At 41.0% G+C, this 26,119-nt stretch overlaps 4 long non-coding RNA genes across 4 annotated transcripts; all 4 read right to left on the bottom strand.

Moving 5' to 3' along the window:
- Window positions 1-203: 203 nt before the first annotated feature.
- Window positions 204-6,365, bottom strand: LOC140387694 (uncharacterized). Its single transcript, XR_011933953.1, has 5 exons — window positions 6,311-6,365; window positions 4,764-4,820; window positions 4,618-4,674; window positions 524-580; window positions 204-260 (listed from the first exon to the last, which is right to left on the bottom strand). It is a non-coding gene; the product is annotated as an uncharacterized lncRNA (long non-coding RNA).
- A 407-nt stretch (window positions 6,366-6,772) lies between these two features.
- On the bottom strand, window positions 6,773-12,933 carry LOC140387695 (uncharacterized). The gene is made up of 5 exons (XR_011933954.1): window positions 12,879-12,933; window positions 11,333-11,389; window positions 11,187-11,243; window positions 7,093-7,149; window positions 6,773-6,829 (listed from the first exon to the last, which is right to left on the bottom strand). It is a non-coding gene; the product is annotated as an uncharacterized lncRNA (long non-coding RNA).
- A 407-nt stretch (window positions 12,934-13,340) lies between these two features.
- Window positions 13,341-19,502, bottom strand: LOC140387696 (uncharacterized). Its single transcript, XR_011933955.1, has 5 exons — window positions 19,448-19,502; window positions 17,901-17,957; window positions 17,755-17,811; window positions 13,661-13,717; window positions 13,341-13,397 (listed from the first exon to the last, which is right to left on the bottom strand). It is a non-coding gene; the product is annotated as an uncharacterized lncRNA (long non-coding RNA).
- Window positions 19,503-19,909: 407 nt separating this feature from the next.
- LOC140387697 (uncharacterized) lies at window positions 19,910-24,528 on the bottom strand. Its single transcript, XR_011933956.1, has 4 exons — window positions 24,470-24,528; window positions 24,324-24,380; window positions 20,230-20,286; window positions 19,910-19,966 (listed from the first exon to the last, which is right to left on the bottom strand). It is a non-coding gene; the product is annotated as an uncharacterized lncRNA (long non-coding RNA).
- Window positions 24,529-26,119: the final 1,591 nt, after the last annotated feature.

Consider the following 26,119-nt stretch of genomic DNA (forward strand, 5'->3'; position numbering starts at 1 on the left):
AAAGTCATGTATAGATACTAGCATCATTACTTCAGTCAATCATCAAGTAGCAAATGCATGTACATCAGTAAGGAGCAAGAAAAATTCATAGGGAATTATAATTTCAATAATTCCCTCCCACAAATTCATAGGTTACTCTTCAGCCCACAGTCTCGAATAAGTTGCCTATAGAAATTGCCTATAGAAGTTGAAACATTACTCACCACTGGTGGTGGTCTCTGAAGTTGTTGGTCCTGTACTTGCTGCAGTTGTTGTTGGCACTAAATAGCACAGAAAAATAGTACAGACTATTCATACACTACTGCTGCAATTGGATTCTAAGGTAATGTATAGATACTAGCATCATTACTTCAGTCAAATCATCAAGTAGCATATGCATGTACATCAGTAAGGAGCAAGAAAAATTCATAGGGAATTATAATTTCAATAATTCCCTCCCACAAATTCATAGGTTACTCTTCAGCCCACAGTCTCAAACAAGTTGCCTATTGAAGTTGCCTACAGAAGTTTAAACATTACTCACAGCTGGTGGTGGTCTCTGAAGTTGTTGGTCCTGTACTTTCTGCAGTTGTTGTTGGCACTAAATAGAACAGAAAATGGTACAGACTAATGTACTTCTGCTGCAATTGGTTTCCAATGTAATGTATACATGCGAGCACCATTGGGGATCAACAAAAAGGCCAAATGGCCTCCTTCTGCACTGTACGGATTCTATGGTTCCATGCTTCTATGGCAGCAATCCACTGGGTCATGAAAATGCAAATACAAGATTTAAATATGTGGTGTCACAAATGTCAATATTCACGTCCTAAACACACATACTGACTGTCAAACACTGGCAGGGGCAAATTACATCAATAAAACTTATTCAGTGAACCGTCCGCTTCTGAAAGTTACAATTGATGCTGCCAGACATTGGGTATCTCAACTAATCATTCACTTTTCCCATACCAATCCAATGGGGAGTTGTAACAATATCAGCGTAAATTTTTATCAATGTTCAACGAGGCAAGTAAAACACCAACAAGATTCTGCACAATGGTCCTCATTTTCAGAGCTCAAATTGTACACAAGCGGAAATAAAGCATTTTCTAATTGCTGTTAGTTGATCAATGCAAAAGCAAACACTCACCATTAATCCCATTGTCAGAATTGTTTTTTTAAATTTAGAGTAGCCATCTATTTTTCCAAATAAGGGGCAATTTAGCGTGGCCAATTCACAGAACCTACAGATCTTTGTGTTGTGGGGAGAGGCCCACGCAGAAATGGGGAGAATGAGCAAACCCCACACACACAGTGATCCAGGGCTGTAATCGATCCTGGGTATCACAGCCTGGAATGCGAACTTCGCGGCCCAAGATCGGAAGAAAGAACAGAGAGTCAGGAACACCGCCCATTACACCACACAAACCCGCCTCCCATCCAATGACTCTGTCTGCATCTCCCGCTGCCTTGGGAAAGCGGGCAGCATAATCAGAGACCCCTCTGAGTATGTAACAGTATGTAATGGAACCTACAAGGAAACAAGCAGTCCGAGATCTGGTCCTGTATAATGAGGCAGGATTTATTCATGATCTCATAGTTCGGGATCCTCTTGGAAGGAGCGACCACAATATGGTGGAATTTAAAATAAAGTTGGAGGATGACAAGGTAAAATCAAACACTAGTGTTTTGTGCTTAAACAAAGGCGATTACAATGGGATGAAAGAAGAACTAGCTAAGGTAGACTGGGAGCAAAGACTTCATGGTGAAGCAGTTGAGGAACAGTGGAGAACCTTCCGAGCGATCTTTCACAGTGTTCAGGAAAGGTTCAAACCGACAAAAAAGAAAGACGATAGAAAGGGGAAAAATCGACTGTGGATATCTAAGGAGGTGAGGGAGAGTATCAAATTGAAGGAAAAAACATACAAAGTGGCAAAAATTAGTGGGAGACTAGAGGACTGGGAAGTCTTTAGGGACAACAGAAAACTACTAAAAAAGCTATAAAGAAGAGTAAGGTAGACTATGAAAGTAAACTTGCTCAGAACATAAAAGCAGATAGTAAAAGCTTCGAACAAATATAGAAGACAAAAAAGAGTGGCTAAGGTAAATATTGGTCCTTTGGCAGATAAGAAGAGAGATTTAATAATAGGAGACGGGGAAATGGCTGAGGAGCTGAACAGATTTTTTGGGTCAGTCTTCACAGTGGAAGACACAAAGAACATGCCAGTGACTGATGGAAATAAAGATATGATTAGTGAGGATCTTGAGATGATTGTCATCTCGAAGGAGGCAGTATTGGGCAAGCTCATGGGGCTAAAGGTAGACAAGTCTCCTGGCCCTGATGGGATGCATCCCAGAGTGTTAAAAGAGATGGCTAGGGAAATTGTAAACGCACTAATGATAATTTATCAAAATTCACTAGACTCTGGGGTGGTCCCAGAGGATTGGAAAGTAGCAGACGTGACACCACTGTTTAAAAAAGGAGGTCGGCAGAAAGCGGGTAATTATAGGCCGGTAAGCTTAACTTCGGTTGTAGGGAAAATGCTGGAATCTATCATTAAGGAGGAAATAGCGGGGCACCTGGAGGTAAATTGTCCCATTGGGCAGACACAGCATGGGTTCATAAAGGGTAGATCGTGTCTGACTAATTTGGTAGAATTTTTTGAGGACGTTACCAATGCAGTAGATAACAGGGAGCCAATGGATGTGGTATATCTGGATTTCCAGAAAGCTTTTGACAAGGTGCCACACAAAAGGTTGCTGCATAAATTAAAGATGCATGGCATTGAGGGTAAAGTGGTAGCATGGGTAGAGGATTGGTTAACTAACAGAAAGCAGAGAGTGGGGATAAATGGATGTTTCTCTGGCTGGCAACCTGTAACTAGTGGGGTCCCTCAAGGATCAGTGTTGGGCCCGCAGTTGTTCACAATTTACATAGATGATTTGGAGTTGGGGACCATGTGCAATGTGGCAAAGTTTGCAGACGACACTCAGATGAGTGGTAAAGCAAAAAGTGCAGAGGATATCGGAAGTCTGCAGAAGGATTTGGATAGGTTAGGTGAATGGGCTCGGGTCTGGCAGATGGAATTCAATGTTGCCAAGTGTGAGGCTATCCATTTTGGGAGGAATAACAGCGGAATGGATTATTATTTAAACGGTAAGATGTTAAAACATGCTGCTGTGCAGAGGGACCTGGGTGTGCTGGTGCACGAGTCGCAAAAAATTGGTGTGCAGGTGCAACAGGTGATTAAGAAGGCTAATCGAGTTTTGTTTTTCATTGCTAGAGGGATGGAGTTCAAGACTAGGGAGGTTATGCTGCAATTGTGTAAGGTGTTGATGAGGCCACATCTGGAGTATTGTGTTCAGTTTTGGTCTCCTTACCTGAGAAAGGAAATATTGGCACTGGAGGGGGTGCAGAGGAGATTCACTAGGTTGATCCCAGAGTTGAGGGGATTAGATTATGACGAGAGGTTGAGTAGACTGGGACTGTACTCATTGGAGTTTAGAAGGATGCGGGGGGAGCTTATTGAAACATATAAAATTATGAAGGGAATAGATAGGATAGATGCGGGCAGGTTGTTTCCACTGGTCGGGGAAAGCAGAACTAGGGGGCATAGCCTCAAAATAACGGGAAGTAGATTTAGGACCGAGTTTAGGAGGAGCTTCTTCACCCAAAGGGTTGTGAATCTCTGGAATTCCTTGCCCAGTGAAGCAGTTGAGGCTCCTTCTTTAAACCTTTTTAAGAAAAAGATAGATACCTTTCTGAAGAATAAAGGGATTCGGGTTTATGGTGTGCGGGTCGGAGATTGGAGCTGAGTCCACAAAGATCAGCCATGATCTCATTGAATGGCGGAGCAGGCTCAAGGGGCCAGATGGCCTACTCCTGTTCCTAATTCTTATGTTCTTATGTTCTCTCACCTGGCTAACTCAGACTTCCAACATCTTCCATCGAGCAGGAGATACAAAAGTCTGAGAACACGCACTAACAGATTCAAAAACAGCTTCTGCCCCGATGTTACCACATTCCTAAACGACCCTCTGATGGACTAATGGTCTGATCTGATCTCTTCCCACATCTTGAAATTAAAATGAAAATGAAAATTTCTTCTTGTCACAAGTAGGCTTCAAATGCAGTGACTGTGAAAAGGCCCTAGTCACCACATTCCAGCGCCTGATACGGGAATTGAACCCACGCTGGTGGCCTTGGCCTGTTTTACAAGCCAGCTATTTAGCCCACTGTGCTAAACCAGCCCCTTCACTATTGAGTAGCACTACACTCCTGTATGATTCACCCGATGCCTATGTCGATCTAATTACATTGTGCATTTTATGTTGACCCTATTATGTACATTCTTTTCATGTATGCAATTATGTTTTTGAGCTCCACGCGAAAACAATACTTTTCACTGTACCTCGGTACACGTGACAATAAACCAATCCAATCCAAACCAATCCTCAGCAGCAACAGAATTAACCACTGCGCCACCGTGCTGCCCCCATTGTCAGAAATAACAGCAGTGACTATCATTTAAGTTGCCGCTGGTCCAAATTAGCAGAAAAATTACTGCAGACTTTTAAATCATAAATTGCTTGAATTTAGCATCAGATTTTAATGTGGAAAGAAGCTCGACTCACCAGTAATTGTAGTCTGAGAAACAGTAGGTCCCCCTGATACACTCGTTGCAGTTGACCCTATGTAGCAGAGCAAATATGAAACAGTATTGGTCCACAAATGAAAGAAATTAATCTCTTGTGACAAAGTTGAGAAAAACAATACTCACAACTCATGGTGGTCTCTGAAGTTGTAGGTATTCCAGTTCCTGTGATTGGTGTTGACCCTAAATAGAAAGAGAATTTGCGCAGAATTATATTCACTCCTGCTGCAATTGGTTTCCAATGTGATTTTCAGATTGTAGCATCATTAAATCAAGTAGGAAAGGCTTCAAATTTGAGCAGGAACAGAATGATATCCCTAGCCAATGTCTAAAATCAACAATTCCCTTCCGCAATTGCAGTGGTTACACATCAAAGAAGAAAGATGAAGAACAAAGAAATGTACACCACATGAACAGACCATTCGGCCCTCCAAGCCTGTGCCGATAATGATGGCCTAACTAAAAAAAAAAAATTCTGCCCTTACTCGGGCCGTATAAAGATCAAGCCACGAACAAGAGCAGCTACAATAAAATCATCTTGGAGTCTGCAATCGCCACATTAACATTTCTCAACAAGATTTTTATGTTGTTGATCAGTAAAGCCTAAGTTTTAAAGGCTACTAAATGGTTTACCTTCCAACAATGATGGGTGCAATTCAAAAAACTCACTGAACAAGTGACATTAATGATCAAGAATTCATCAATTTCAAAATAATGAGCACTTTATTTATTCTGTTTGAAAGAATAATTTATGAGTCATTCTGAATATAAATTTAAAATGCAAGAATCAACCGGCCCCAAATTCAATATAAATGACTCTTTTACTTTGGAAGTCTACAAATGAGATCCTTTCAAGAATCTCCTTTATACCTCAGCACAAACGTGCATTTTGGTTCTCTTCATTTCTCCTGTTGCCTCACCTAACATCATTCATGCAAATAAATGGATATATCTATCTAAAATTAATGGCACCAAACGCCTAGTTCTTCAAAATGCGTTTGCAAAATGTAAATGTCAAATATTAATTTCAATTTGCACTTTCAAAACACAAATTCAGTCTGTCAAAACCCAGGTTTCCATCCATCAACTCATTTTGCCAGTCTTCCTTGTTGCTATCTTTTTAAATTTGAAAATGTTGCCATAAATACTCTCAAGTGGGCACCAGGAACACATTGGACGGGAACCATTACAATCGACAATTTTCTTCTACAACGCCATCCTCTCCCAAACGTTATCATTGATAATGCCAGATATCTACTAAAAACAGGTCGCAATCATGATTCCAATTACTGGACAATGAAAAGTGGATGCAATATCCACATCAGAAAAAGAGCAAAAAGCATAATCAACCAAAAAGCGCTGACCAAATACAACATGGAACAACTCAACTTCTACTGATTAAACACATTTCCATTGGAATGGACTGAATATAAACTGAACTACAATGATGCGCCAATAACACGCCCCTTAGCAGGGACACATTGGCAGCACAAACATCGTATGACAATGAGAATACATTCACTCACAGTTAACACCCATTTCAGAAATAATAGGACTGACTATCCTATTGGTTGGATTAGGGGCAATGTAACACAGGACATGTGGGATAGTTAAAAATCACACATAGCTCTCAATTAACAACAGTTTTATCGTCTCAAAGAAGCTCTGCTCACCTGTAATTCCAGTCTCAGAAACAGTGATACCTGTGAATGTCACTGATGTTGGCGCTAGGTTGCAGAAATAACATGAAACAATATTAATTCACAAGTCACAGAAATTAATAGTAAAGTGGTGAGGAGAATAAAAACATTACTCACCACTGGCAGTGGTCTCTGAAGTTGTTGGTCCTGTACTTGCTGCAGTTGTTGTTGGCACTAAATAGCACAGAAAATGGTACAGACTATTCATACACTACTGCTGCAATTGGTTTCCAAAGTCATGTATAGATACTAGCATCATTACTTCAGTCAATCATCAAGTAGCAAATGCATGTACATCAGTAAGGAGCAAGAAAAATTCATAGGGAATTATAATTTCAATAATTCCCTCCCACAAATTCATAGGTTACTCTTCAGCCCACAGTCTCGAATAAGTTGCCTATAGAAATTGCCTATAGAAGTTGAAACATTACTCACCACTGGTGGTGGTCTCTGAAGTTGTTGGTCCTGTACTTGCTGCAGTTGTTGTTGGCACTAAATAGCACAGAAAAATAGTACAGACTATTCATACACTACTGCTGCAATTGGATTCTAAGGTAATGTATAGATACTAGCATCATTACTTCAGTCAAATCATCAAGTAGCATATGCATGTACATCAGTAAGGAGCAAGAAAAATTCATAGGGAATTATAATTTCAATAATTCCCTCCCACAAATTCATAGGTTACTCTTCAGCCCACAGTCTCGAACAAGTTGCCTATTGAAGTTGCCTACAGAAGTTTAAACATTACTCACAGCTGGTGGTGGTCTCTGAAGTTGTTGGTCCTGTACTTTCTGCAGTTGTTGTTGGCACTAAATAGAACAGAAAATGGTACAGACTAATGTACTTCTGCTGCAATTGGTTTCCAATGTAATGTATACATGCGAGCACCATTGGGGATCAACAAAAAGGCCAAATGGCCTCCTTCTGCACTGTACGGATTCTATGGTTCCATGCTTCTATGGCAGCAATCCACTGGGTCATGAAAATGCAAATACAAGATTTAAATATGTGCTTTCACAAATGTCAATATTCACGTCCTAAACACACATACTGACTGTCAAACACTGGCAGGGGCAAATTACATCAATAAAACTTATTCAGTGAACCGTCCGCTTCTGAAAGTTACAATTGATGCTGCCAGACATTGGGTATCTCAACTAATCATTCACTTTTCCCATACCAATCCAATGGGGAGTTGTAACAATATCAGCGTAAATTTTTATCAATGTTCAACGAGGCAAGTAAAACACCAACAAGATTCTGCACAATGGTCCTCATTTTCAGAGCTCAAATTGTACACAAGCGGAAATAAAGCATTTTCTAATTGCTGTTAGTTGATCAATGCAAAAGCAAACACTCACCATTAATCCCATTGTCAGAATTGTTTTTTTAAATTTAGAGTAGCCATCTATTTTTCCAAATAAGGGGCAATTTAGCGTGGCCAATTCACAGAACCTACAGATCTTTGTGTTGTGGGGAGAGGCCCACGCAGAAATGGGGAGAATGAGCAAACCCCACACACACAGTGATCCAGGGCTGTAATCGATCCTGGGTATCACAGCCTGGAATGCGAACTTCGCGGCCCAAGATCGGAAGAAAGAACAGAGAGTCAGGAACACCGCCCATTACACCACACAAACCCGCCTCCCATCCAATGACTCTGTCTGCATCTCCCGCTGCCTTGGGAAAGCGGGCAGCATAATCAGAGACCCCTCTGAGTATGTAACAGTATGTAATGGAACCTACAAGGAAACAAGCAGTCCGAGATCTGGTCCTGTATAATGAGGCAGGATTTATTCATGATCTCATAGTTCGGGATCCTCTTGGAAGGAGCGACCACAATATGGTGGAATTTAAAATAAAGTTGGAGGATGACAAGGTAAAATCAAACACTAGTGTTTTGTGCTTAAACAAAGGCGATTACAATGGGATGAAAGAAGAACTAGCTAAGGTAGACTGGGAGCAAAGACTTCATGGTGAAGCAGTTGAGGAACAGTGGAGAACCTTCCGAGCGATCTTTCACAGTGTTCAGGAAAGGTTCAAACCGACAAAAAAGAAAGACGATAGAAAGGGGAAAAATCGACTGTGGATATCTAAGGAGGTGAGGGAGAGTATCAAATTGAAGGAAAAAACATACAAAGTGGCAAAAATTAGTGGGAGACTAGAGGACTGGGAAGTCTTTAGGGACAACAGAAAACTACTAAAAAAGCTATAAAGAAGAGTAAGGTAGACTATGAAAGTAAACTTGCTCAGAACATAAAAGCAGATAGTAAAAGCTTCGAACAAATATAGAAGACAAAAAAGAGTGGCTAAGGTAAATATTGGTCCTTTGGCAGATAAGAAGAGAGATTTAATAATAGGAGACGGGGAAATGGCTGAGGAGCTGAACAGATTTTTTGGGTCAGTCTTCACAGTGGAAGACACAAAGAACATGCCAGTGACTGATGGAAATAAAGATATGATTAGTGAGGATCTTGAGATGATTGTCATCTCGAAGGAGGCAGTATTGGGCAAGCTCATGGGGCTAAAGGTAGACAAGTCTCCTGGCCCTGATGGGATGCATCCCAGAGTGTTAAAAGAGATGGCTAGGGAAATTGTAAACGCACTAATGATAATTTATCAAAATTCACTAGACTCTGGGGTGGTCCCAGAGGATTGGAAAGTAGCAGACGTGACACCACTGTTTAAAAAAGGAGGTCGGCAGAAAGCGGGTAATTATAGGCCGGTAAGCTTAACTTCGGTTGTAGGGAAAATGCTGGAATCTATCATTAAGGAGGAAATAGCGGGGCACCTGGAGGTAAATTGTCCCATTGGGCAGACACAGCATGGGTTCATAAAGGGTAGATCGTGTCTGACTAATTTGGTAGAATTTTTTGAGGACGTTACCAATGCAGTAGATAACAGGGAGCCAATGGATGTGGTATATCTGGATTTCCAGAAAGCTTTTGACAAGGTGCCACACAAAAGGTTGCTGCATAAATTAAAGATGCATGGCATTGAGGGTAAAGTGGTAGCATGGGTAGAGGATTGGTTAACTAACAGAAAGCAGAGAGTGGGGATAAATGGATGTTTCTCTGGCTGGCAACCTGTAACTAGTGGGGTCCCTCAAGGATCTGTGTTGGGCCCGCAGTTGTTCACAATTTACATAGATGATTTGGAGTTGGGGACCATGTGCAATGTGGCAAAGTTTGCAGACGACACTCAGATGAGTGGTAAAGCAAAAAGTGCAGAGGATATCGGAAGTCTGCAGAAGGATTTGGATAGGTTAGGTGAATGGGCTCGGGTCTGGCAGATGGAATTCAATGTTGCCAAGTGTGAGGCTATCCATTTTGGGAGGAATAACAGCGGAATGGATTATTATTTAAACGGTAAGATGTTAAAACATGCTGCTGTGCAGAGGGACCTGGGTGTGCTGGTGCACGAGTCGCAAAAAATTGGTGTGCAGGTGCAACAGGTGATTAAGAAGGCTAATCGAGTTTTGTTTTTCATTGCTAGAGGGATGGAGTTCAAGACTAGGGAGGTTATGCTGCAATTGTGTAAGGTGTTGATGAGGCCACATCTGGAGTATTGTGTTCAGTTTTGGTCTCCTTACCTGAGAAAGGAAATATTGGCACTGGAGGGGGTGCAGAGGAGATTCACTAGGTTGATCCCAGAGTTGAGGGGATTAGATTATGACGAGAGGTTGAGTAGACTGGGACTGTACTCATTGGAGTTTAGAAGGATGCGGGGGGAGCTTATTGAAACATATAAAATTATGAAGGGAATAGATAGGATAGATGCGGGCAGGTTGTTTCCACTGGTCGGGGAAAGCAGAACTAGGGGGCATAGCCTCAAAATAACGGGAAGTAGATTTAGGACCGAGTTTAGGAGGAGCTTCTTCACCCAAAGGGTTGTGAATCTCTGGAATTCCTTGCCCAGTGAAGCAGTTGAGGCTCCTTCTTTAAACCTTTTTAAGAAAAAGATAGATACCTTTCTGAAGAATAAAGGGATTCGGGTTTATGGTGTGCGGGCCGGAGATTGGAGCTGAGTCCACAAAGATCAGCCATGATCTCATTGAATGGCGGAGCAGGCTCAAGGGGCCAGATGGCCTACTCCTGTTCCTAATTCTTATGTTCTTATGTTCTCTCACCTGGCTAACTCAGACTTCCAACATCTTCCATCGAGCAGGAGATACAAAAGTCTGAGAACACGCACTAACAGATTCAAAAACAGCTTCTGCCCCGATGTTACCACATTCCTAAACGACCCTCTGATGGACTAATGGTCTGATCTGATCTCTTCCCACATCTTGAAATTAAAATGAAAATGAAAATTTCTTCTTGTCACAAGTAGGCTTCAAATGCAGTGACTGTGAAAAGGCCCTAGTCACCACATTCCAGCGCCTGATACGGGAATTGAACCCACGCTGGTGGCCTTGGCCTGTTTTACAAGCCAGCTATTTAGCCCACTGTGCTAAACCAGCCCCTTCACTATTGAGTAGCACTACACTCCTGTATGATTCACCCGATGCCTATGTCGATCTAATTACATTGTGCATTTTATGTTGACCCTATTATGTACATTCTTTTCATGTATGCAATTATGTTTTTGAGCTCCACGCGAAAACAATACTTTTCACTGTACCTCGGTACACGTGACAATAAACCAATCCAATCCAAACCAATCCTCAGCAGCAACAGAATTAACCACTGCGCCACCGTGCTGCCCCCATTGTCAGAAATAACAGCAGTGACTATCATTTAAGTTGCCGCTGGTCCAAATTAGCAGAAAAATTACTGCAGACTTTTAAATCATAAATTGCTTGAATTTAGCATCAGATTTTAATGTGGAAAGAAGCTCGACTCACCAGTAATTGTAGTCTGAGAAACAGTAGGTCCCCCTGATACACTCGTTGCAGTTGACCCTATGTAGCAGAGCAAATATGAAACAGTATTGGTCCACAAATGAAAGAAATTAATCTCTTGTGACAAAGTTGAGAAAAACAATACTCACAACTCATGGTGGTCTCTGAAGTTGTAGGTATTCCAGTTCCTGTGATTGGTGTTGACCCTAAATAGAAAGAGAATTGGCGCAGAATTATATTCACTCCTGCTGCAATTGGTTTCCAATGTGATTTTCAGATTGTAGCATCATTAAATCAAGTAGGAAAGGCTTCAAATTTGAGCAGGAACAGAATGATATCCCTAGCCAATGTCTAAAATCAACAATTCCCTTCCGCAATTGCAGTGGTTACACATCAAAGAAGAAAGATGAAGAACAAAGAAATGTACACCACATGAACAGACCATTCGGCCCTCCAAGCCTGTGCCGATAATGATGGCCTAACTAAAAAAAAAAAATTCTGCCCTTACTCGGGCCGTATAAAGATCAAGCCACGAACAAGAGCAGCTACAATAAAATCATCTTGGAGTCTGCAATCGCCACATTAACATTTCTCAACAAGATTTTTATGTTGTTGATCAGTAAAGCCTAAGTTTTAAAGGCTACTAAATGGTTTACCTTCCAACAATGATGGGTGCAATTCAAAAAACTCACTGAACAAGTGACATTAATGATCAAGAATTCATCAATTTAAAAATAATGAGCACTTTATTTATTCTGTTTGAAAGAATAATTTATGAGTCATTCTGAATATAAATTTAAAATGCAAGAATCAACCGGCCCCAAATTCAATATAAATGACTCTTTTACTTTGGAAGTCTACAAATGAGATCCTTTCAAGAATCTCCTTTATACCTCAGCACAAACGTGCATTTTGGTTCTCTTCATTTCTCCTGTTGCCTCACCTAACATCATTCATGCAAATAAATGGATATATCTATCTAAAATTAATGGCACCAAATGCCTAGTTCTTCAAAATGCGTTTGCAAAATGTAAATGTCAAATATTAATTTCAATTTGCACTTTCAAAACACAAATTCAGTCTGTCAAAACCCAGGTTTCCATCCATCAACTCATTTTGCCAGTCTTCCTTGTTGCTATCTTTTTAAATTTGAAAGTGTTGCCATAAATACTCTCAAGTGGGCACCAGGAACACATTGGACGGGAACCATTACAATCGACAATTTTCTTCTACAACGCCATCCTCTCCCAAACGTTATCATTGATAATGCCAGATATCTACTAAAAACAGGTCGCAATCATGATTCCAATTACTGGACAATGAAAAGTGGATGCATATTCACATCAGAAAAAGAGCAAAAAGCATAATCAACCAAAAAGCGCTGACCAAATACAACATGGAACAACTCAACTTCTACTGATTAAACACATTTCCATTGGAATGGACTGAATATAAACTGAACTACAATGATGCGCCAATAACACGCCCCTTAGCAGGGACACATTGGCAGCACAAACATCGTATGACAATGAGAATACATTCACTCACAGTTAACACCCATTTCAGAAATAATAGGACTGACTATCCTATTGGTTGGATTAGGGGCAATGTAACACAGGACATGTGGGATAGTTAAAAATCACACATAGCTCTCAATTAACAACAGTTTTATCGTCTCAAAGAAGCTCTGCTCACCTGTAATTCCAGTCTCAGAAACAGTGATACCTGTGAATGTCACTGATGTTGGCGCTAGGTTGCAGAAATAACATGAAACAATATTAATTCACAAGTCACAGAAATTAATAGTAAAGTGGTGAGGAGAATAAAAACATTACTCACCACTGGCAGTGGTCTCTGAAGTTGTTGGTCCTGTACTTGCTGCAGTTGTTGTTGGCACTAAATAGCACAGAAAATGGTACAGACTATTCATACACTACTGCTGCAATTGGTTTCCAAAGTCATGTATAGATACTAGCATCATTACTTCAGTCAATCATCAAGTAGCAAATGCATGTACATCAGTAAGGAGCAAGAAAAATTCATAGGGAATTATAATTTCAATAATTCCCTCCCACAAATTCATAGGTTACTCTTCAGCCCACAGTCTCGAATAAGTTGCCTATAGAAATTGCCTATAGAAGTTGAAACATTACTCACCACTGGTGGTGGTCTCTGAAGTTGTTGGTCCTGTACTTGCTGCAGTTGTTGTTGGCACTAAATAGCACAGAAAAATAGTACAGACTATTCATACACTACTGCTGCAATTGGATTCTAAGGTAATGTATAGATACTAGCATCATTACTTCAGTCAAATCATCAAGTAGCATATGCATGTACATCAGTAAGGAGCAAGAAAAATTCATAGGGAATTATAATTTCAATAATTCCCTCCCACAAATTCATAGGTTACTCTTCAGCCCACAGTCTCGAACAAGTTGCCTATTGAAGTTGCCTACAGAAGTTTAAACATTACTCACAGCTGGTGGTGGTCTCTGAAGTTGTTGGTCCTGTACTTTCTGCAGTTGTTGTTGGCACTAAATAGAACAGAAAATGGTACAGACTAATGTACTTCTGCTGCAATTGGTTTCCAATGTAATGTATACATGCGAGCACCATTGGGGATCAACAAAAAGGCCAAATGGCCTCCTTCTGCACTGTACGGATTCTATGGTTCCATGCTTCTATGGCAGCAATCCACTGGGTCATGAAAATGCAAATACAAGATTTAAATATGTGGTGTCACAAATGTCAATATTCACGTCCTAAACACACATACTGACTGTCAAACACTGGCAGGGGCAAATTACATCAATAAAACTTATTCAGTGAACCGTCCGCTTCTGAAAGTTACAATTGATGCTGCCAGACATTGGGTATCTCAACTAATCATTCACTTTTCCCATACCAATCCAATGGGGAGTTGTAACAATATCAGCGTAAATTTTTATCAATGTTCAACGAGGCAAGTAAAACACCAACAAGATTCTGCACAATGGTCCTCATTTTCAGAGCTCAAATTGTACACAAGCGGAAATAAAGCATTTTCTAATTGCTGTTAGTTGATCAATGCAAAAGCAAACACTCACCATTAATCCCATTGTCAGAATTGTTTTTTTAAATTTAGAGTAGCCATCTATTTTTCCAAATAAGGGGCAATTTAGCGTGGCCAATTCACAGAACCTACAGATCTTTGTGTTGTGGGGAGAGGCCCACGCAGAAATGGGGAGAATGAGCAAACCCCACACACACAGTGATCCAGGGCTGTAATCGATCCTGGGTATCACAGCCTGGAATGCGAACTTCGCGGCCCAAGATCGGAAGAAAGAACAGAGAGTCAGGAACACCGCCCATTACACCACACAAACCCGCCTCCCATCCAATGACTCTGTCTGCATCTCCCGCTGCCTTGGGAAAGCGGGCAGCATAATCAGAGACCCCTCTGAGTATGTAACAGTATGTAATGGAACCTACAAGGAAACAAGCAGTCCGAGATCTGGTCCTGTATAATGAGGCAGGATTTATTCATGATCTCATAGTTCGGGATCCTCTTGGAAGGAGCGACCACAATATGGTGGAATTTAAAATAAAGTTGGAGGATGACAAGGTAAAATCAAACACTAGTGTTTTGTGCTTAAACAAAGGCGATTACAATGGGATGAAAGAAGAACTAGCTAAGGTAGACTGGGAGCAAAGACTTCATGGTGAAGCAGTTGAGGAACAGTGGAGAACCTTCCGAGCGATCTTTCACAGTGTTCAGGAAAGGTTCAAACCGACAAAAAAGAAAGACGATAGAAAGGGGAAAAATCGACTGTGGATATCTAAGGAGGTGAGGGAGAGTATCAAATTGAAGGAAAAAACATACAAAGTGGCAAAAATTAGTGGGAGACTAGAGGACTGGGAAGTCTTTAGGGACAACAGAAAACTACTAAAAAAGCTATAAAGAAGAGTAAGGTAGACTATGAAAGTAAACTTGCTCAGAACATAAAAGCAGATAGTAAAAGCTTCGAACAAATATAGAAGACAAAAAAGAGTGGCTAAGGTAAATATTGGTCCTTTGGCAGATAAGAAGAGAGATTTAATAATAGGAGACGGGGAAATGGCTGAGGAGCTGAACAGATTTTTTGGGTCAGTCTTCACAGTGGAAGACACAAAGAACATGCCAGTGACTGATGGAAATAAAGATATGATTAGTGAGGATCTTGAGATGATTGTCATCTCGAAGGAGGCAGTATTGGGCAAGCTCATGGGGCTAAAGGTAGACAAGTCTCCTGGCCCTGATGGGATGCATCCCAGAGTGTTAAAAGAGATGGCTAGGGAAATTGTAAACGCACTAATGATAATTTATCAAAATTCACTAGACTCTGGGGTGGTCCCAGAGGATTGGAAAGTAGCAGACGTGACACCACTGTTTAAAAAAGGAGGTCGGCAGAAAGCGGGTAATTATAGGCCGGTAAGCTTAACTTCGGTTGTAGGGAAAATGCTGGAATCTATCATTAAGGAGGAAATAGCGGGGCACCTGGAGGTAAATTGTCCCATTGGGCAGACACAGCATGGGTTCATAAAGGGTAGATCGTGTCTGACTAATTTGGTAGAATTTTTTGAGGACGTTACCAATGCAGTAGATAACAGGGAGCCAATGGATGTGGTATATCTGGATTTCCAGAAAGCTTTTGACAAGGTGCCACACAAAAGGTTGCTGCATAAATTAAAGATGCATGGCATTGAGGGTAAAGTGGTAGCATGGGTAGAGGATTGGTTAACTAACAGAAAGCAGAGAGTGGGGATAAATGGGTGTTTCTCTGGCTGGCAACCTGTAACTAGTGGGGTCCCTCAAGGATCAGTGTTGGGCCCGCAGTTGTTCACAATTTACATAGATGATTTGGAGTTGGGGACCATGTGCAATGTGGCAAAGTTTGCAGACGACACTCAGATGAGTGGTAAAGCAAAAAGTGCAGAGGATATCGGAAGTCTGCAGAAGGATTTGGATAGGTTAGGTGAATGGGCTCGGGTCTGGCAGATGGAATTCAATGTTGCCAAGTGTGAGGCTATCCATTTTGGGAGGAATAACAGCGGAATGGATTATTATTTAAACGGTAAGATGTTAAAACATGCTGCTGTGCAGAGGGACCTGGGTGTGCTGGTGCACGAGTCGCAAAAAATTGGTGTGCAGGTGCAACAGGTGATTAAGAAGGCTAATCGAGTTTTGTTTTTCATTGCTAGAGGGATGGAGTTCAAGACTAGGGAGGTTATGCTGCAATTGTGTAAGGTGTTGATGAGGCCACATCTGGAGTATTGTGTTCAGTTTTGGTCTCCTTACCTGAGAAAGGAAATATTGGCACTGGAGGGGGTGCAGAGGAGATTCACTAGGTTGATCCCAGAGTTGAGGGGATTAGATTATGACGAGAGGTTGAGTAGACTGGGACTGTACTCATTGGAGTTTAGAAGGATGCGGGGGGAGCTTATTGAAACATATAAAATTATGAAGGGAATAGATAGGATAGATGCGGGCAGGTTGTTTCCACTGGTCGGGGAAAGCAGAACTAGGGGGCATAGCCTCAAAATAACGGGAAGTAGATTTAGGACCGAGTTTAGGAGGAGCTTCTTCACCCAAAGGGTTGTGAATCTCTGGAATTCCTTGCCCAGTGAAGCAGTTGAGGCTCCTTCTTTAAACCTTTTTAAGAAAAAGATAGATACCTTTCTGAAGAATAAAGGGATTCGGGTTTATGGTGTGCGGGCCGGAGATTGGAGCTGAGTCCACAAAGATCAGCCATGATCTCATTGAATGGCGGAGCAGGCTCAAGGGGCCAGATGGCCTACTCCTGTTCCTAATTCTTATGTTCTTATGTTCTCTCACCTGGCTAACTCAGACTTCCAACATCTTCCATCGAGCAGGAGATACAAAAGTCTGAGAACACGCACTAACAGATTCAAAAACAGCTTCTGCCCCGATGTTACCACATTCCTAAACGACCCTCTGATGGACTAATGGTCTGATCTGATCTCTTCCCACATCTTGAAATTAAAATGAAAATGAAAATTTCTTCTTGTCACAAGTAGGCTTCAAATGCAGTGACTGTGAAAAGGCCCTAGTCACCACATTCCAGCGCCTGATACGGGAATTGAACCCACGCTGGTGGCCTTGGCCTGTTTTACAAGCCAGCTATTTAGCCCACTGTGCTAAACCAGCCCCTTCACTATTGAGTAGCACTACACTCCTGTATGATTCACCCGATGCCTATGTCGATCTAATTACATTGTGCATTTTATGTTGACCCTATTATGTACATTCTTTTCATGTATGCAATTATGTTTTTGAGCTCCACGCGAAAACAATACTTTTCACTGTACCTCGGTACACGTGACAATAAACCAATCCAATCCAAACCAATCCTCAGCAGCAACAGAATTAACCACTGCGCCACCGTGCTGCCCCCATTGTCAGAAATAACAGCAGTGACTATCATTTAAGTTGCCGCTGGTCCAAATTAGCAGAAAAATTACTGCAGACTTTTAAATCATAAATTGCTTGAATTTAGCATCAGATTTTAATGTGGAAAGAAGCTCGACTCACCAGTAATTGTAGTCTGAGAAACAGTAGGTCCCCCTGATACACTCGTTGCAGTTGACCCTATGTAGCAGAGCAAATATGAAACAGTATTGGTCCACAAATGAAAGAAGTTAATCTCTTGTGACAAAGTTGAGAAAAACAATACTCACAACTCATGGTGGTCTCTGAAGTTGTAGGTATTCCAGTTCCTGTGATTGGTGTTGACCCTAAATAGAAAGAGAATTGGCGCAGAATTATATTCACTCCTGCTGCAATTGGTTTCCAATGTGATTTTCAGATTGTAGCATCATTAAATCAAGTAGGAAAGGCTTCAAATTTGAGCAGGAACAGAATGATATCCCTAGCCAATGTCTAAAATCAACAATTCCCTTCCGCAATTGCAGTGGTTACACATCAAAGAAGAAAGATGAAGAACAAAGAAATGTACACCACATGAACAGACCATTCGGCCCTCCAAGCCTGTGCCGATAATGATGGCCTAACTAAAAAAAAAAAATTCTGCCCTTACTCGGGCCGTATAAAGATCAAGCCACGAACAAGAGCAGCTACAATAAAATCATCTTGGAGTCTGCAATCGCCACATTAACATTTCTCAACAAGATTTTTATGTTGTTGATCAGTAAAGCCTAAGTTTTAAAGGCTACTAAATGGTTTACCTTCCAACAATGATGGGTGCAATTCAAAAAACTCACTGAACAAGTGACATTAATGATCAAGAATTCATCAATTTAAAAATAATGAGCACTTTATTTATTCTGTTTGAAAGAATAATTTATGAGTCATTCTGAATATAAATTTAAAATGCAAGAATCAACCGGCCCCAAATTCAATATAAATGACTCTTTTACTTTGGAAGTCTACAAATGAGATCCTTTCAAGAATCTCCTTTATACCTCAGCACAAACGTGCATTTTGGTTCTCTTCATTTCTCCTGTTGCCTCACCTAACATCATTCATGCAAATAAATGGATATATCTATCTAAAATTAATGGCACCAAATGCCTAGTTCTTCAAAATGCGTTTGCAAAATGTAAATGTCAAATATTAATTTCAATTTGCACTTTCAAAACACAAATTCAGTCTGTCAAAACCCAGGTTTCCATCCATCAACTCATTTTGCCAGTCTTCCTTGTTGCTATCTTTTTAAATTTGAAAGTGTTGCCATAAATATTCTCAAGTGGGCACCAGGAACACATTGGACGGGAACCATTACAATCGACAATTTTCTTCTACAACGCCATCCTCTCCCAAACGTTATCATTGATAATGCCAGATATCTACTAAAAACAGGTCGCAATCATGATTCCAATTACTGGACAATGAAAAGTGGATGCAATATTCACATCAGAAAAAGAGCAAAAAGCATAATCAACCAAAAAGCGCTGACCAAATACAACATGGAACAACTCAACTTCTACTGATTAAACACATTTCCATTGGAATGGACTGAATATAAACTGAACTACAATGATGCGCCAATAACACGCCCCTTAGCAGGGCCACATTGGCAGCACAAACATCGTATGACAATGAGAATACATTCACTCACAGTTAACACCCATTTCAGAAATAATAGGACTGACTATCCTATTGGTTGGATTAGGGGCAATGTAACACAGGACATGTGGGATAGTTAAAAATCACACATAGCTCTCAATTAACAACAGTTTTATCGTCTCAAAGAAGCTCTGCTCACCTGTAATTCCAGTCTCAGAAACAGTGATACCTGTGAATGTCACTGATGTTGGCGCTAGGTTGCAGAAATAACATGAAACAATATTAATTCACAAGTCACAGAAATTAATAGTAAAGTGGTGAGGAGAATAAAAACATTACTCACCACTGGCAGTGGTCTCTGAAGTTGTTGGTCCTGTACTTGCTGCAGTTGTTGTTGGCACTAAATAGCACAGAAAATGGTACAGACTATTCATACACTACTGCTGCAATTGGTTTCCAAAGTCATGTATAGATACTAGCATCATTACTTCAGTCAATCATCAAGTAGCAAATGCATGTACATCAGTAAGGAGCAAGAAAAATTCATAGGGAATTATAATTTCAATAATTCCCTCCCACAAATTCATAGGTTACTCTTCAGCCCACAGTCTCGAATAAGTTGCCTATGGAAATTGCCTATAGAAGTTGAAACATTACTCACCACTGGTGGTGGTCTCTGAAGTTGTTGGTCCTGTACTTGCTGCAGTTGTTGTTGGCACTAAATAGCACAGAAAAATAGTACAGACTATTCATACACTACTGCTGCAATTGGATTCTAAGGTAATGTATAGATACTAGCATCATTACTTCAGTCAAATCATCAAGTAGCATATGCATGTACATCAGTAAGGAGCAAGAAAAATTCATAGGGAATTATAATTTCAATAATTCCCTCCCACAAATTCATAGGTTACTCTTCAGCCCACAGTCTCGAACAAGTTGCCTATTGAAGTTGCCTACAGAAGTTTAAACATTACTCACAGCTGGTGGTGGTCTCTGAAGTTGTTGGTCCTGTACTTTCTGCAGTTGTTGTTGGCACTAAATAGAACAGAAAATGGTACAGACTAATGTACTTCTGCTGCAATTGGTTTCCAATGTAATGTATACATGCGAGCACCATTGGGGATCAACAAAAAGGCCAAATGGCCTCCTTCTGCACTGTACGGATTCTATGGTTCCATGCTTCTATGGCAGCAATCCACTGGGTCATGAAAATGCAAATACAAGATTTAAATATGTGGTGTCACAAATGTCAATATTCACGTCCTAAACACACATACTGACTGTCAAACACTGGCAGGGGCAAATTACATCAATAAAACTTATTCAGTGAACCGTCCGCTTCTGAAAGTTACAATTGATGCTGCCAGACATTGGGTATCTCAACTAATCATTCACTTTTCCCATACCAATCCAATGGGGAGTTGTAACAATATCAGCGTAAATTTTTATCAATGTTCAACGAGGCAAGTAAAACACCAACAAGATTCTGCACAATGGTCCTCATTTTCAGAGCTCAAATTGTACACAAGCGGAAATAAAGCATTTTCTAATTGCTGTTAGTTGATCAATGCAAAAGCAAACACTCACCATTAATCCCATTGTCAGAATTGTTTTTTTAAATTTAGAGTAGCCATCTATTTTTCCAAATAAGGGGCAATTTAGCGTGGCCAATTCACAGAACCTACAGATCTTTGTGTTGTGGGGAGAGGCCCACGCAGAAATGGGGAGAATGAGCAAACCCCACACACACAGTGATCCAGGGCTGTAATCGATCCTGGGTATCACAGCCTGGAATGCGAACTTCGCGGCCCAAGATCGGAAGAAAGAACAGAGAGTCAGGAACACCGCCCATTACACCACACAAACCCGCCTCCCATCCAATGACTCTGTCTGCATCTCCCGCTGCCTTGGGAAAGCGGGCAGCATAATCAGAGACCCCTCTGAGTATGTAACAGTATGTAATGGAACCTACAAGGAAACAAGCAGTCCGAGATCTGGTCCTGTATAATGAGGCAGGATTTATTCATGATCTCATAGTTCGGGATCCTCTTGGAAGGAGCGACCACAATATGGTGGAATTTAAAATAAAGTTGGAGGATGACAAGGTAAAATCAAACACTAGTGTTTTGTGCTTAAACAAAGGCGATTACAATGGGATGAAAGAAGAACTAGCTAAGGTAGACTGGGAGCAAAGACTTCATGGTGAAGCAGTTGAGGAACAGTGGAGAACCTTCCGAGCGATCTTTCACAGTGTTCAGGAAAGGTTCAAACCGACAAAAAAGAAAGACGATAGAAAGGGGAAAAATCGACTGTGGATATCTAAGGAGGTGAGGGAGAGTATCAAATTGAAGGAAAAAACATACAAAGTGGCAAAAATTAGTGGGAGACTAGAGGACTGGGAAGTCTTTAGGGACAACAGAAAACTACTAAAAAAGCTATAAAGAAGAGTAAGGTAGACTATGAAAGTAAACTTGCTCAGAACATAAAAGCAGATAGTAAAAGCTTCGAACAAATATAGAAGACAAAAAAGAGTGGCTAAGGTAAATATTGGTCCTTTGGCAGATAAGAAGAGAGATTTAATAATAGGAGACGGGGAAATGGCTGAGGAGCTGAACAGATTTTTTGGGTCAGTCTTCACAGTGGAAGACACAAAGAACATGCCAGTGACTGATGGAAATAAAGATATGATTAGTGAGGATCTTGAGACGATTGTCATCTCGAAGGAGGCAGTATTGGGCAAGCTCATGGGGCTAAAGGTAGACAAGTCTCCTGGCCCTGATGGGATGCATCCCAGAGTGTTAAAAGAGATGGCTAGGGAAATTGTAAACGCACTAATGATAATTTATCAAAATTCACTAGACTCTGGGGTGGTCCCAGAGGATTGGAAAGTAGCAGACGTGACACCACTGTTTAAAAAAGGAGGTCGGCAGAAAGCGGGTAATTATAGGCCGGTAAGCTTAACTTCGGTTGTAGGGAAAATGCTGGAATCTATCATTAAGGAGGAAATAGCGGGGCACCTGGAGGTAAATTGTCCCATTGGGCAGACACAGCATGGGTTCATAAAGGGTAGATCGTGTCTGACTAATTTGGTAGAATTTTTTGAGGACGTTACCAATGCAGTAGATAACAGGGAGCCAATGGATGTGGTATATCTGGATTTCCAGAAAGCTTTTGACAAGGTGCCACACAAAAGGTTGCTGCATAAATTAAAGATGCATGGCATTGAGGGTAAAGTGGTAGCATGGGTAGAGGATTGGTTAACTAACAGAAAGCAGAGAGTGGGGATAAATGGGTGTTTCTCTGGCTGGCAACCTGTAACTAGTGGGGTCCCTCAAGGATCAGTGTTGGGCCCGCAGTTGTTCACAATTTACATAGATGATTTGGAGTTGGGGACCATGTGCAATGTGGCAAAGTTTGCAGACGACACTCAGATGAGTGGTAAAGCAAAAAGTGCAGAGGATATCGGAAGTCTGCAGAAGGATTTGGATAGGTTAGGTGAATGGGCTCGGGTCTGGCAGATGGAATTCAATGTTGCCAAGTGTGAGGCTATCCATTTTGGGAGGAATAACAGCAGAATGGATTATTATTTAAACGGTAAGATGTTAAAACATGCTGCTGTGCAGAGGGACCTGGGTGTGCTGGTGCACGAGTCGCAAAAAATTGGTGTGCAGGTGCAACAGGTGATTAAGAAGGCTAATCGAGTTTTGTTTTTCATTGCTAGAGGGATGGAGTTCAAGACTAGGGAGGTTATGCTGCAATTGTGTAAGGTGTTGATGAGGCCACATCTGGAGTATTGTGTTCAGTTTTGGTCTCCTTACCTGAGAAAGGAAATATTGGCACTGGAGGGGGTGCAGAGGAGATTCACTAGGTTGATCCCAGAGTTGAGGGGATTAGATTATGACGAGAGGTTGAGTAGACTGGGACTGTACTCATTGGAGTTTAGAAGGATGCGGGGGGAGCTTATTGAAACATATAAAATTATGAAGGGAATAGATAGGATAGATGCGGGCAGGTTGTTTCCACTGGTCGGGGAAAGCAGAACTAGGGGGCATAGCCTCAAAATAACGGGAAGTAGATTTAGGACCGAGTTTAGGAGGAGCTTCTTCACCCAAAGGGTTGTGAATCTCTGGAATTCCTTGCCCAGTGAAGCAGTTGAGGCTCCTTCTTTAAACCTTTTTAAGAAAAAGATAGATACCTTTCTGAAGAATAAAGGGATTCGGGTTTATGGTGTGCGGGCCGGAGATTGGAGCTGAGTCCACAAAGATCAGCCATGATCTCATTGAATGGCGGAGCAGGCTCAAGGGGCCAGATGGCCTACTCCTGTTCCTAATTCTTATGTTCTTATGTTCTCTCACCTGGCTAACTCAGACTTCCAACATCTTCCATCGAGCAGGAGATACAAAAGTCTGAGAACACGCACTAACAGATTCAAAAACAGCTTCTGCCCCGATGTTGCCACATTCCTAAAGTACCCTCTGATGGACTAATGGTCTGATCTGATCTCTTCCCACATCTTGAAATTAAAATGAAAACGAAAATCGCTTCTTGTCACAAGTAGGCTTCAAATGCAGTGACTGTGAAAAGGCCCTAGTCACCACATTCCGGCGCCTGATACGGAAATTGAACCCACGCTGGTGGCCTTGGTCTGTTTTACAAGCCAGCTATTTAGCCCACTGTGCTAAACCAGCCCCTTCACTATTGAGTAGCACTACACTCCTGTATGATTCACCCGATGCCTATGTCGATCTAATTACATTGTGCATTTTATGTTGACCCCATTATGTACATTCTTTTCATGTATGCAATTATGTTTTTGAGCTCCCCGCGAAAACAATACTTTTCACTGTACCTCGGTACACGTGACAATAAACCAATCCAATCCAAACCAATCCTCAGCAGCAACAGAATTAACCACTGCGCCACCGTGCTGCCCCCATTGTCAGAAATAACAGCAGTGACTATCATTTAAGTTGCCGCTGGTCCAAATTAGCAGAAAGATTACTGCAGACTTTTAAATCATAAATTGCTTGAATTTAGCATCAGATTTTAATGTGGAAAGAAGCTCGACTCACCAGTAATTGTAGTCTGAGAAACAGTAGGTCCCCCTGATACACTCGTTGCAGTTGGCCCTATGTAGCAGAGCAAATATGAAACAGTATTGGTCCACAAATGAAAGAAATTAATCTCATGTGACGAAGTTGAGAAAAACAATACTCACAACTGATGGTGGTCCCTGAAGTTGTAGGTATTCCAGTTCCTGGGATTGGTGTTGAACCTAAATAGAAAGAGAATTGGCGCAGAATTATATTCACTCCTGCTGCAATTGGTTTCCAATGTGATTGTCAGATTGTAGCATCATTAAATCAAGTAGGAAAGGCTTCAAATTTGAGCAGGAACAGAATGATATCCCTAGCCAATGTCTAAAATCAACAATTCCCTCCCGCAATTGCAGTGGTTACACATCAAAGAAGAAAGATGAAGAACAAAGAAATGTACAGCACAGGAACAGACCATTCGGCTCTCCAAGCCTGTGCCGATCATGATGGCCTAACTAAAAAAAAAAATTCTGCCCTTACTCGGGCCGTATAAAGATCAAGCCACGAACAAGAGCAGTTCCTCGACCGCATTGGCTGCAAAAGCCAACTACGTTTCAGGCAGCAACAATGAAATCATCTTGGAGTCTGCAATCGCCACATTAACATTTCTCAACAAGATTTTGATGTTGTTGATCAGTAATCCCTAAATTTTAAAGGCTACTAAATGGTTTACCTTCCAACAATGAAGGGTGCAATTCAAAAAACTCACTGAACAAGTGACATTAATGATCAAGAATTCATCAATTTTAAAATAATGAGCACTTTATTTATTCTGTTTGAAAGAATAATTCATGAGTCATTCTGAATATAAATTTAAAGTGCAAGAATCAACGGGCCCCAAATTCAATATAAATGACTCTTTTACTTTGGAAGTCTACAAATGAGATCCTTTCAAGAATCTCCTTTATACCTCAGCACAAACGTGCATTTTGGTTCTCTTCATTTCTCCTGTTGCCTCACCTAACATCATTCATGCAAATAAATGGATATATCTATCTAAAATTAATGGCACCAAACGCCTAGTTCTTTAAAATGCGTTTGCAAAATGTAAATGTCAAATATTAATTTCAATTTGCACTTTCAAAACACAAATTCAGTCTGTCAAAACCCAGGTTTCCATCCATCAACTCATTTTGGCAGTCTTCCTTGATGCGACCTTTTTAAATTTGAAAATGTTGCCATAAATACTCTCAAGTGGGCACCAAGAACACATTGGACAAGAACCATTACAATCGACAATTTTGTTCTACAACGCCATCCACTCCCAAACGTTATCATTGATAATGCCAGATATCTACTCCAACAGGTCGCAATCATGATTCCAATTACTGGACAATGAAAAGTGGATGCAATATCCACATCAGAAAAAGAGCAAGAAGCACAATCAACCAAGAAGGCGCTGACCAAATACAACATGGAACAACTCAATTTCTACTGATTAAACACACTTCCATTGGAATGGACTGAATATAAGCTGAACTACAATGACGCGCCAATAACACGCCCCTTAGCAGGGACACATTGGCAGCACAAACATCGTATGACAATGAGAATACATTCACTCACAGTTAACACCCATTTCAGAAATAATAGGACTGACTATCCTATTGGTTGGATTAGGGGCAATGTAACACAGGACATGTGGGATAGTTAAAAATCACACATAGCTCTCAATTAACAACAGTTTTATCGTCTCAAAGAAGCTCTGCTCACCTGTAATTCCAGTCTCAGAAACAGTGATACCTGTGAATGTCACTGATGTTGGCGCTAGG

Source organism: Scyliorhinus torazame, chromosome 13, assembly GCF_047496885.1.
Source record: "Scyliorhinus torazame isolate Kashiwa2021f chromosome 13, sScyTor2.1, whole genome shotgun sequence".
In the NCBI taxonomy this organism is placed as follows: Eukaryota; Metazoa; Chordata; class Chondrichthyes; order Carcharhiniformes; family Scyliorhinidae; genus Scyliorhinus; species Scyliorhinus torazame.